Genomic DNA, 11,152 nt, shown 5'->3' with positions numbered 1-11,152 from the left:
CTTCTCTTTTCGATTTGCCCGCTTGTTTGGCCGCGTTCGCATGCTGGCCGGCTCGTAAAACATATCACGTACGATAGCCACGGCAGCCTATTGCGGTATCGTCGATCGTGCGGCTTTATGATGCCCCGTGCAACCGTGCTTGCTCTCGCGCGGAGGGAAGATGAGGAGATGGTATTCCGCTCGGGGGAATCCATCCTCTTCTCGGGAGGGGCGTCCCTCTTTTTCCATCTTTCGGTTTCCATCGCGAAGAAACGGGGAAATTCGTGAAGCGAACGGCTTGCTACTCGAGATGTGATCGTTGAATTTTTTTGGGATCGGGTTTTTGATTTTTTTTGGTGGTAGGTGATGTCTGGATGCTGTGCATTTTATATATATATTCTGCTTTGCATAAAATTTTGTATTTTGGAATAAGTTAATTAGCAAGTTTAAACGGGTTTAATTGAGTCGATGTAGGATTTAATTGAGATTATTTCTCAATGAGCAGGTACGATTTAATTTTCTTTATTGCAATCAGATTTTTATTATTTTTGTTTAGCACGAGTATACGTTTCTTTTCTTTGGAATATTTTAAAATAAGTGTAAAGAATTTTGGAGGATATTATCTTTTCTTTGTAATCTCAATTTTGATAAAAGAAATACTAATGATATTTTTTTCTTTTCTCATGAAATTATAATGATCAAGAATTCTGATCATATCTATAAAATTAAATGGAAAGATGGTGAAAATAATTATTGATGAATTGATGATATTTTTTTCACGAAATTATAATCTATCAAGAATTCTGATATAATTCAATATCATATCTATAAAATTAAATGGAAAGATGGCGAAAATAATTATTGATGAATTTTAATTTTATCGTCATTGTTGCGTTTTTAAAATTTATTTCATGTATATCTTTTTAAATTATTCAGTTAATGATTAAAATTAACATTCGAGGCTATATGTAAGAAATTAAATTCGTAAAAAAAAATTAGTTAATTATGAATGAATAAAGATAAGTGGATACTATAAATAACTAGTATTATTACTGATATTATATTAATTTTTCCATCGATACAGTGATAAAATAATTTGAGAATGACGATAATTGTAATTTCGATGAATTGATGAAAGATGAAAAATTAATTTTGCATGGCGTCGAGAAAATTTTTGAAAAATACGCAAAACTTATTTCATCTATAAATAGAATTACGCGGAAAACTTAGGGTCTGAACCATGAGACAATCATCGCAACGGAATTCCGTGGTTGAATGTGGCCAGACGTTTAATAACATGCGTCATGAACATATATATATATATGAAAGTATATGCAATTAAAGTTATCGCTTCTCATGACTCCTCTGCAAAATTTCAAATATCAGATATTCACATCATCATATATATATATGTTTTGTAAATGTATATAAATAACATTCGAAGCGAAAGATTTCTCGTAAAAAGTTTCTTTAAGGGCAGTATTCCATTAAGATATTAGTGTTTATTTTGGAAAATGAAGAATATTTTAATACAAAAATATTTATATTTTAATATGAGATTATTTCTTACTAAAAAAGAAATTATGTTTTACAAATTTAATTTACAGATAATTTTATTCGAAGCATCTTAAAATTTAATATCAAATTCATTTCAACGATATTTTTACTATAAATTTTTCCTTGTTAGAAAAATTAAATCGATTCAATAAATCATTATGGATACGTGATTTCAAATTTATGTGACAATAAATAAAAGAATGAAACATAAGTATTACTACTTTGAAGAATTCCAGAGATAAAAATTAAAAAAAAACAATAATATCGATTAATTTATTAAATCATAAACAATTCATACTTTTCATAAACATAAATCTGTTCCATCTAACAATCATAACAATTAATATTTCCAATAAAAATATTCATATATATGCAACACATCACAAACGTTACATATAAATACATTTTTCATCCCTTAAATTTCTTATATACGCGTAAAAATCGACTAAATATCACTCACTTTCACGTACTTATTTATACGAAACAATCCAGAATGCAAATTAATAGACCCTCCGTCCAATCGTTTCCCACGATTATCCGAGACAATCGAACGCCGCAGAGCGTTTTCACCTGGCGCATCCCCCGATCGGGCACGCGGAAGGTCGTCAGGGTTGCGAAAGTTTCTGATCGTTACGCGTGCGTGTCCATTATCGTCGATATCTTTCAGTAGCGAGGAGGAAAGCGGCGAGTGTGTACTATCGTGCCATTGGAATCCGCCGACGAAAGCTAACAGTGTCATAATGACCCCATGAGCGGAACACGATCACCATAAATCAGCGTACCGGTTACGCGGGATTCATTAGCGTTTTTCCTCGTTTGTCACTTTTTCTTTTTTTTTATTTTTTTTATTTTCTGGCGGCACTCACAGTGGGAAAGCGCAAAACCGACGTTGATATAGAGGCAGTCTATCAACTGAGGATTATTTATCGATCGAAGCGAAATAATAATTATCTGTGAATTTTCGTTTTCTATGTATTTTTTCTTTTTTTTTTTGTGTGTGTGTGGAAATTAAATTATATTTTTATCTTTATATTTATAGGAATGTTTTCCTAAATTCGAATAAAATTGTATCGCGTTTAAATTATAATTAGTCAGCTTATTATTCAGCATTTGTATATTAAAAAAAGATCGAAAGTAATAATTGGATACTTTAAAGCAAGTTTAAAGTTTCGAGATTATAGATTATAGATACGTATTCTTTTTTAGCTGCAGAAATTTAAATTTAAAGAATCAAAGAATTAATTTGGAAATGGAGGTAGACAAACTTTTTAACGATAATTAAATATTTTTTAACGTGTCGAAAAGAAATATTAAAGTTGATAAAAAATTTTTAATGATTTTTGTATAAAAACATTGATATATTTATTTTAGTAAATAAAAATTACATTAATTATTGGAGAAACGATTTTGTATTATAAAAATCACAAATCCAATCTTGGATTAATGTATTATAATGTATTCTATCCAAGATATGTTTCAACGTTTCAATATTATAATTACAAGTTTGTTCCACAAATCGGCATACTTATAATTTGATTAATGTGACTGTTGAAATTTTGCTTCCGTGGATACTTATAAAATATATTAAGAAGAACATCTCTCTCGTTTTAACAAAATTAACTTAAACCTTACAGTGAACATGATTAATAATCACAGGAATGATAAATCATAGAAAGCTGTCTTACAATTGTATACATATTTAAGCTTCTGTCGATTCTAATAAGATATTCATACAGTTGTCCATTGCATAAGATACTTCAAGTTCTCAATACTAATAGAAAGACACTTTCAACAATTAATCAATAATAAAATATAGATGTATCGATGAAAAACATTAAACATTTTTAATAGATAGTTCTCATGTTACTGAGAAAATTTGTCCCACATTTTCCATTCCACAGTGAAAGATTTACTTCGCGTAAATTATATTCCATATAACTTGTATGATAATTTATACACTGAGATATGACATATAAAAATACAAACATTTGAGAAATTCATGTTTATCAATCGATATTTAAAAAAAAAAAAAAAAGTAATATTTGATTTTTGATAGAATAATTTGTATATTTTTGTATAATCTTTGATCTTAATTCATTTGTATTCGATATTGTATCTGATATATTGCAATGATTCATACTTAATTAGTAATTTAAAATAACATGAAATTATAGCACAGCTCTATTTTCTATTAATTGGACTTAATTATAATACTCAATCATCCAAAAGAAAGCATTGCGTCTATTAAATAGCAAGGATTCCATTTACCGTATCGAAATCGTAGTGATAGGAAATCGTCTCTCGTTAATTACCGGTTGTCGCGATTTATCTGCTCAATTTTCGCTTTTAAAGATCTTTTTTTAGATCCTCTAGACGAAAAAGTAAAAAAAATCATGATATGCTTGTATGAATAAGAAATTATACTCCTCGTATGTATAGAGGGTAAAATGGTGAAAGTTGTGGATTTTTATATCGCCTATAGAATACAACAGATTTTTATTGAATAAAATAGGAAACAATTTACAAAAAATGATACGATTTCTTAATTACAATCTCTATTAATATTTTATAAATACATCGTAAATTTTCATTAAATAATTTAAATGTATAAAATGTATATGATTTGTAAAAAGATGCAAATTAATTTTAAAGAAACTGAAACGAATAATAAAAGTTAAGTCAAGTTGTATACTTGAAGTTTGCATTAGACGAAACAGATAGAATGAGAATAGAAAAGTTTCATCTTTATCTAATTGCGTTAATAAATAGATCTAATTTAATAATTTTGCGTTTATTTTGATCTGTAGATATCCTATAAATATATTAACATATTATACTATATTACCTATAATACAATAGTTTATCTGTAAAGATTATTTTTCTTTCATTCGTGTTTGTTTAATTTCTCTATCGTTTTCTTAAATTTAAAAAACTTCTTACGAATGAATCTTCCCTTTCTTCGTTACAAGATTCTCGATTATACGAAAGCGCGACAGTCGACGCATGCGCAAGTCGGTAGATACAGATGTCGCTACTCTCAATACAATTGACTCGCATCCCAACAACCGAAGCAGTGCAAATCTATCCATGCATTTGCCACCTCGTCGCATATCGCTCCACGATAGGGAGTCACGACATTCGCTAAGATTGCAAGACGATAGGATCGTGGCCGATCCAGTTGTGCACCTGACCGCATTTTCTGCATGAGTTATGGACGCGCATCAATCCTTTTAATCATACCCCCCCTCTCGATCGTCCCTCCCGCGTCTCTTAACCACCCTTCGTGCTCGATGGTAACGGGTCCGGCGAAACGTCCCTCGTTGCTATCTCGCTTTTCCCCGCGGGACCATGATCTGGAACTATAGTTTGTCGACCCACTTCCGAGATCGTATCTTCCACTCGAGCCTCTCTTTTTCCACCGTTCCCTACCTTTTCATCCTATACTCTTTGTTCTTTTCTATTGAATCGCGAGTTATTTCTTCTTTGGTTATTTCGATTTATTTTTTTCTTTTGTTTTGTTTTGTTTTGTTTTTTTGGAGGATTAAGGATTAATTCTGTTGTGTTACTTGAGATTCTGAGATATGGAGATTTTTTTCTATCTCGATTTCTTTTATTTTCATTGTTACATAAAAATATATTTTTAATAAGATGAAATAATTTTAATGATGAATTATACAAAGTTTGATGAAAATCTGTATATTGAAACTTTATTGTTCTACGTATAGAATTTAGATTCTCATTTTCTTTTCCTTTTATAATAATATTTCATTAAAAAAAATTAATATCAAGCGTAATGAAATGATTTCGTGATGAAAGTTTATCATTCGAAAGTTTTTAAACGACAAACAAACGTATAACATATTAAACTTTTTTCATATATATAAAATTTAATTTTTAATATTTTATCATTGTATAATTTAATATAACATAATTTATTGTATTCTCATACAAATATATTGAAATGTAATTGAATTGAAAATTTTTTTATATGGTAAATAAAAATAATTATCATCTCTCAAAAACTTCGCAAAAATATGTCCCCTTATGTTAGGAAATAAATTTGAATCGTGTTCGATTTATATTTATATTTTAATTTAATTATTATTTTATATTTTCCAATTAATTATATCTGATTATTTGTAGATTTGAGATTAAACAAATTATTTTTTATTGATCGAAAGTACTTCATTAATCATTCTTTTTATAAGGTTCCACTCGATAATTTATTTGATTTTACAATTTCAGTGAAATAAAAGAAAATCATTCTATATTTGTATCGTATCCTATATTTAACGAAAGTGGTAGTTAATATTCGTACAACAAAATAAATTAAGTTCGTAAAATGCTGTCTTATTTTCTGATCGTTAGAAATAATTGATACTTCGTGAAGTTTTCTGAATAGTTACATGCATAGATATCTGTAAATTTTGCATGTGCAGTTAAGTGAAATTGCGTGTAGAATTTATACGGGTGGACTACGAAGCGGTCGTTGCTCGAAGTTCCGCATCTAAATAGTTATCAAGTAGTTTGCAATTTCAATGGGGAGATCTGTATGCTGATCCACCGTTGCAGGTGTATTAAGAACTTCATGGAATGTTTCGCTTGACAATTATCGTGTTAATGAAGCTACTCTTATCAGAATTTTAAATTAGTTGTAATTGAGAAGTCCAACAACATTGTTGTACATATTCTTATCAAACTTGAACTGCGCTTGATATGTGATGGAACTGTAAAGCATTTTTATAGATGAACATGTATTTTCTTTTTTTTTTATGAATTAAACTAAAAATGTATATAGATAAATGTATAAGAAAGAAACACAGAACTTCAATAAAGCATAATCGAGTTATAGATAGGATAAAATTTAGGGAAAATTAAAAACTTAATATTTATGTATGTATAAAATAAATTATATAATATATAATAAAAAATAAGTTTTGAACAATCTTATAATCGTGTAATTAATTGAATTTAAAAAAAAAGTTCTTGAAAAGTCATCTTATAGGATATAAAGAGTAGTTTGTAATATATCTAAAATTTTTCCAATTATTAAAATGTTACAAGTAATTATATAATTATTACAACTATAATGAATTATAAAATATGATAATGTGTGCTTGTTTTGATACAAAATTATGATTTCATTTCTTAAACTGTAAGGTTTTTTTTTTTTAAATCACGTGTCTCTTCCTCCATTACATCTTGGTATATTCAATTCCTGAAGGGATAGAGGTCTTTCGTTGTAAAGGATGTACGAGTTGAACGCGAGGTCATTCAGCAACAGCATTCGACCTTCTAGGAACTTTGAGATTTACGACAGGATTTTTGCTATTGAAATAGGAAAAAATACCAAAAGACTACGCTGCATTGTCTAATTCGAAAATGATGCCTAAGTCACGTACCATCCAAGTATTGGCATCCAGATGGCAGAAATCCTAGTCCTTTCTTACATAATAGCAATTGTATTGACCGTGTCATAAAATCATGTAACTGAAAATCTTAACAATAATAAAATATACCGTACGCTTTCTCTATGTATAATATTTTTTACTCGTGTATAAAATAATAAAAAAATAAAAAAAAATGGAATATTTAAATTAATACGGGGAAATAATAATTATTACAAACATCTATGGTGATCAATTAAAGCAGAATTGGATAAGAGTTACTTTATAACAATTAATAATACAATTAATAATCAGATATACATCAGCAGTTAAGTATTCTAGATTTTATTACATTTGTTGGAAAATTGGAATGATTATTGCTACTATAAAGTGATTGCAAGATTGTTTTCATAAATTTCAATCTATAATTTATTAAATAAATAAATCTTAATCGGCTTTTGTAACTTTTGTGATCAAATATAATAATAATGTTAATTTAATAAAGAAAATATAGAGTCAAATATCGAATTTTTACTTAAGAAAATAGAAAATACTAGAAAAGATTTATTTTTTACTTTGTTAATAAATTTATTCTAATAAATTATTCATAATTTTTATCGTTACCTTGATCAAGACCATAATCGTGGTTAATGGAAGTCCATGTACTTCCATGCACATATGGAAGTGAAATTAATATCGAAGTGCGCAGCATCATTTACTAATGGAATATTTTACCTTCACTGAAACATATATTGGATTTAAATTTAATGTGTAGACTTTTAATAATTTAATTTAAACAGTTATCATACGTTATTAAAATATTGAACGGATATTTGATGGCTGTTTAACAACTTATAATTCCTCCATCTCAAAGAACCATTTATAATATATACCATGGTTTCATATTCACGTTGAAACATTAGTCGACCGTGTCAGTAATCGTTGATTGAATTTTACTTTCACTTTCTATAATTTTTCTTCGTGTGTGGAAAAAAGAGAAAAAAATTAAAAAAATATATTAAAGTAGAATAAATGTTTATGATGATAATTCCAACAAAACTATTCAATAATAATTCATGGCAATATTTCTTTCCATGCTAATAGACCCATTGTCCTATCGTCGATGGCAAATTTCTCTGGAAGATGACCTGTTTACATTATACATTCCATGGTAATTATAAGTTTCATTTCCGTTTCGTCAATCTGAGAAATATGCATCTGTATAACAGATGTCGTACTTCCTTCAATTGTTCCTATAGTACATATTAATCAGAACATTCGTAGGAAATGTCGAAGGAAATCTGTTGTGTTCTATGTAATGATAAGATGTCTAATAAATAATCACATATCAAATTAAGATGCGAATATCATGAAATGATACATATCTCATGTTTTCAATATTTTTGAATCTAATTTAATCATATTACATTAACATCTTTAAAATAATCTTGGATAAATTCTCTATATCGTCTATAAATAAAATAACTATATTAATAAACTTAATAAAAACATCTTGCAATTAACTTTTCTTTTTATAAAAATTAAACTCATAAAGATGATAAAATTAAATAGTTTAGACAACTTAAAATAGATCCAAACAAACACGAGGTTATATCTTTTTCTCAATAATCTCAGTTTCATAACCTCTATGTACGATGTTTCATTGAGATGTAAACCAGCCAGTAAACATCTAACCAACTTTCGAATAATAAGACGAAGAAAATAGTAATAAAAATACAGTTTCTCAAGATTCCTGGAAGATTCACCGAAGAGATGGAAAGCAAAGAGGACTGGTCCGATGGCTATCGTAGCAGATCCGCTTCATCTTGTTCCGCCGCTTCGTATCCGTATTTATTGAATTTACGAGCCGTTTTCATGCACGGTAATGATACGTTCACAGCGTCACGGAACAGTTAGTCACGCGTTTCCCTGGGCCGTCGATCGATTCGATAAGCCGGCCGATTTTTCCCCGGCCACATTCGTGATCGCGCGAAGGGACACCGAGAGAGTCTAATTGGATGGTATAAGTAATAGTGTCAAGGTGGATGGGACGATAGAATACCGGCGCGGGTAATATACACGTCCGTTAAAAGGCAATTTTATTCGCGTGCTCGCTCGCCGAGAAAACCGTAATTTCAGCTAAAATTTACGTTTCCTATAAAAAGGGACGCGAAGACGTCAGCCTTCGATCGATACCTCGTAGAACGGATCAAGGTACCTCTACCTGCCCGCCTCGAACAACGTTTTACGATCCATAACTCGGGCCCACCACAAACAAATGTCAACTGTCCAACAGGCGTAACTACCCTTTCGAATAATGGAGGAATCCTTGGGGAAACCGCGGAAGTAAGGAGGAATTTAACGCATTCCGTCTCCCCGACCGATACGAAAAAAGATTGAACATCGAAGAAACGCATTTACGCATTCCTCGCTGCGCTTTCCATAGAAAGCGCCGCGCTTATAGGAGTCGCTCTCAATTAACCCCTAAGACCGTCCGTCGGGCGAAACGAGTCATGGATGACACGCGTGGATTTACAATTCGATTGTAACTGTCTGCCATTGCCCGCGTGAAAGAAACTCATGCATTCTAAAGGTATCCACGTTTAGATATTGCTGGTTAGAAACAGCTGAGCCCGCGGTAAAACTGCAAATCGATTCGACCGGTCAGAGAAGACAAAAGCGAAATTTGACGAGATTGGAAGTCTCCTTTTGACTTTTCTATTTTTCAATATGCAAAAAAGATGTATCGATATCTTTCTTATTATGATATAATCTTTCAGTCCAGCTTTCGCAAAAAAGCAAATATATCGAAGTTTATATACATATATACACACATTTCAAGATCCCACAACACGAAACCTTTTTCGTTTCTATCAAACTCTATGCTCGAAAAAAAAAAAAAAGAAATTATCGTCTGACTAATCTGAATGCAACGAGCGTTCTGAATACCGTCTGGCCGAGTCAATTTTTCCCCTGGCTCGTTCCCAAGGAGAATGGAATAAAGATAGATCGTCTTGAACGATTTTCGTTTGAAGAGAATAGGGGCGCGATTCGAGGCGGATTAAAGCGGCCACTGCGTACAAAGAACGGTATTGTGAAGGCCGGTTCGAAGTGGATGCACGATTGCGCGAAAAGGGGTCGAGGAACGAGGGGAGGGGCCACTGGAGCCGCGTGAGAAACGCTACGTACTTACGCGAACCACCCACGTGTCACAGCTTAATGCAGGATCGTGACACGCTTTTCCTTCATTCGATACTCTAATGTAATCCTCGAGTGAAACGTTGCTCCCTTCTCAAGTACACATGCGTACGATAGGGATAAAAATCGCGGGGGAATGGGTTAATTATGGGCCTGCTCTAAATGTGCTCTCGTGGGAAGATGTCGAAAAGTGTGCATAGGAAATGTTTGTTTTCTACTAGGATTATGTAATTTTTTTTTTAGGATTTAGTGAAGGAGTTTTAAGGAGTAATTAGAATTTTAATGGAAAGTTAGGGTGATTTAAGTAGTTCTTTAATCGAAGAGGGATTTTTAATTGAAATGTATTATATACTCATTCAAACTTTTAAAATGTATAGTTAAATTGGGAATAGCTAATCAAATAATGAAGAATGGAATTATTAATTAAGTTTAAGTTAGATTAGTTTAGAAGAATGTGTTTAGTTTCATTTATTCTATCTTTGAGATAGAAAAATAATTGGAAATTAGTTTGATGACAATGAGACAGGATTAAAAGAATATTTAACTTGCTAAGAAAAATCTAATTTAAATCTTATTATAACTTAATCCATTATAACTTGAAGCAAGATTAAATAAGTTATATGCATAATTCATAATAGTTTACAATACATCAATATACTTGAGAGTCCCAAAAATGAAACATTTTTATTCCAAATAATCATTGAAGATTTTTACTTTTTAAAATTTTAAAAATCTCGTTTTTAATATTTATCGACTTACTTCAATTGATTTTTAAATCCTCATTTTTCACACACACACACAATTCTTCATAATACACCGTAAATACACCGCGACGCGTCATGTAAGGAAGAAACACTCGAAAAGAGATATAAATTATTCAATTATCCGGCTCGAAGGTCAAAGTGAAACGATCAAGCGTCCCGCGGTCGGATCAGGTCGTATCCTCGAGGCGGTTATAATCGGCGCGCGAACGTGTCGACACGACGAATGACTCGTTTCACTCTCGGAGCATGACTCGGAAGGAGAAATCG

General features: G+C 30.9%; 1 protein-coding gene across 2 annotated transcripts in view; it reads left to right on the top strand.

The window, feature by feature from the left end:
• Positions 1-11,152, top strand: part of LOC102677970 (puratrophin-1-like) — a 217,670-nt gene that overhangs the window by 62,360 nt on the left and 144,158 nt on the right. The gene's annotated exons all lie outside the window — the stretch shown is intronic.

This window comes from Apis dorsata, unplaced genomic scaffold (assembly GCF_000469605.1).
Source record: "Apis dorsata unplaced genomic scaffold, Apis dorsata 1.3 scaffold_113, whole genome shotgun sequence".
Lineage (NCBI taxonomy): Eukaryota > Metazoa > Arthropoda > Insecta > Hymenoptera > Apidae > Apis > Apis dorsata.
This window is presented reverse-complemented; position numbering and strand designations above follow the sequence as displayed.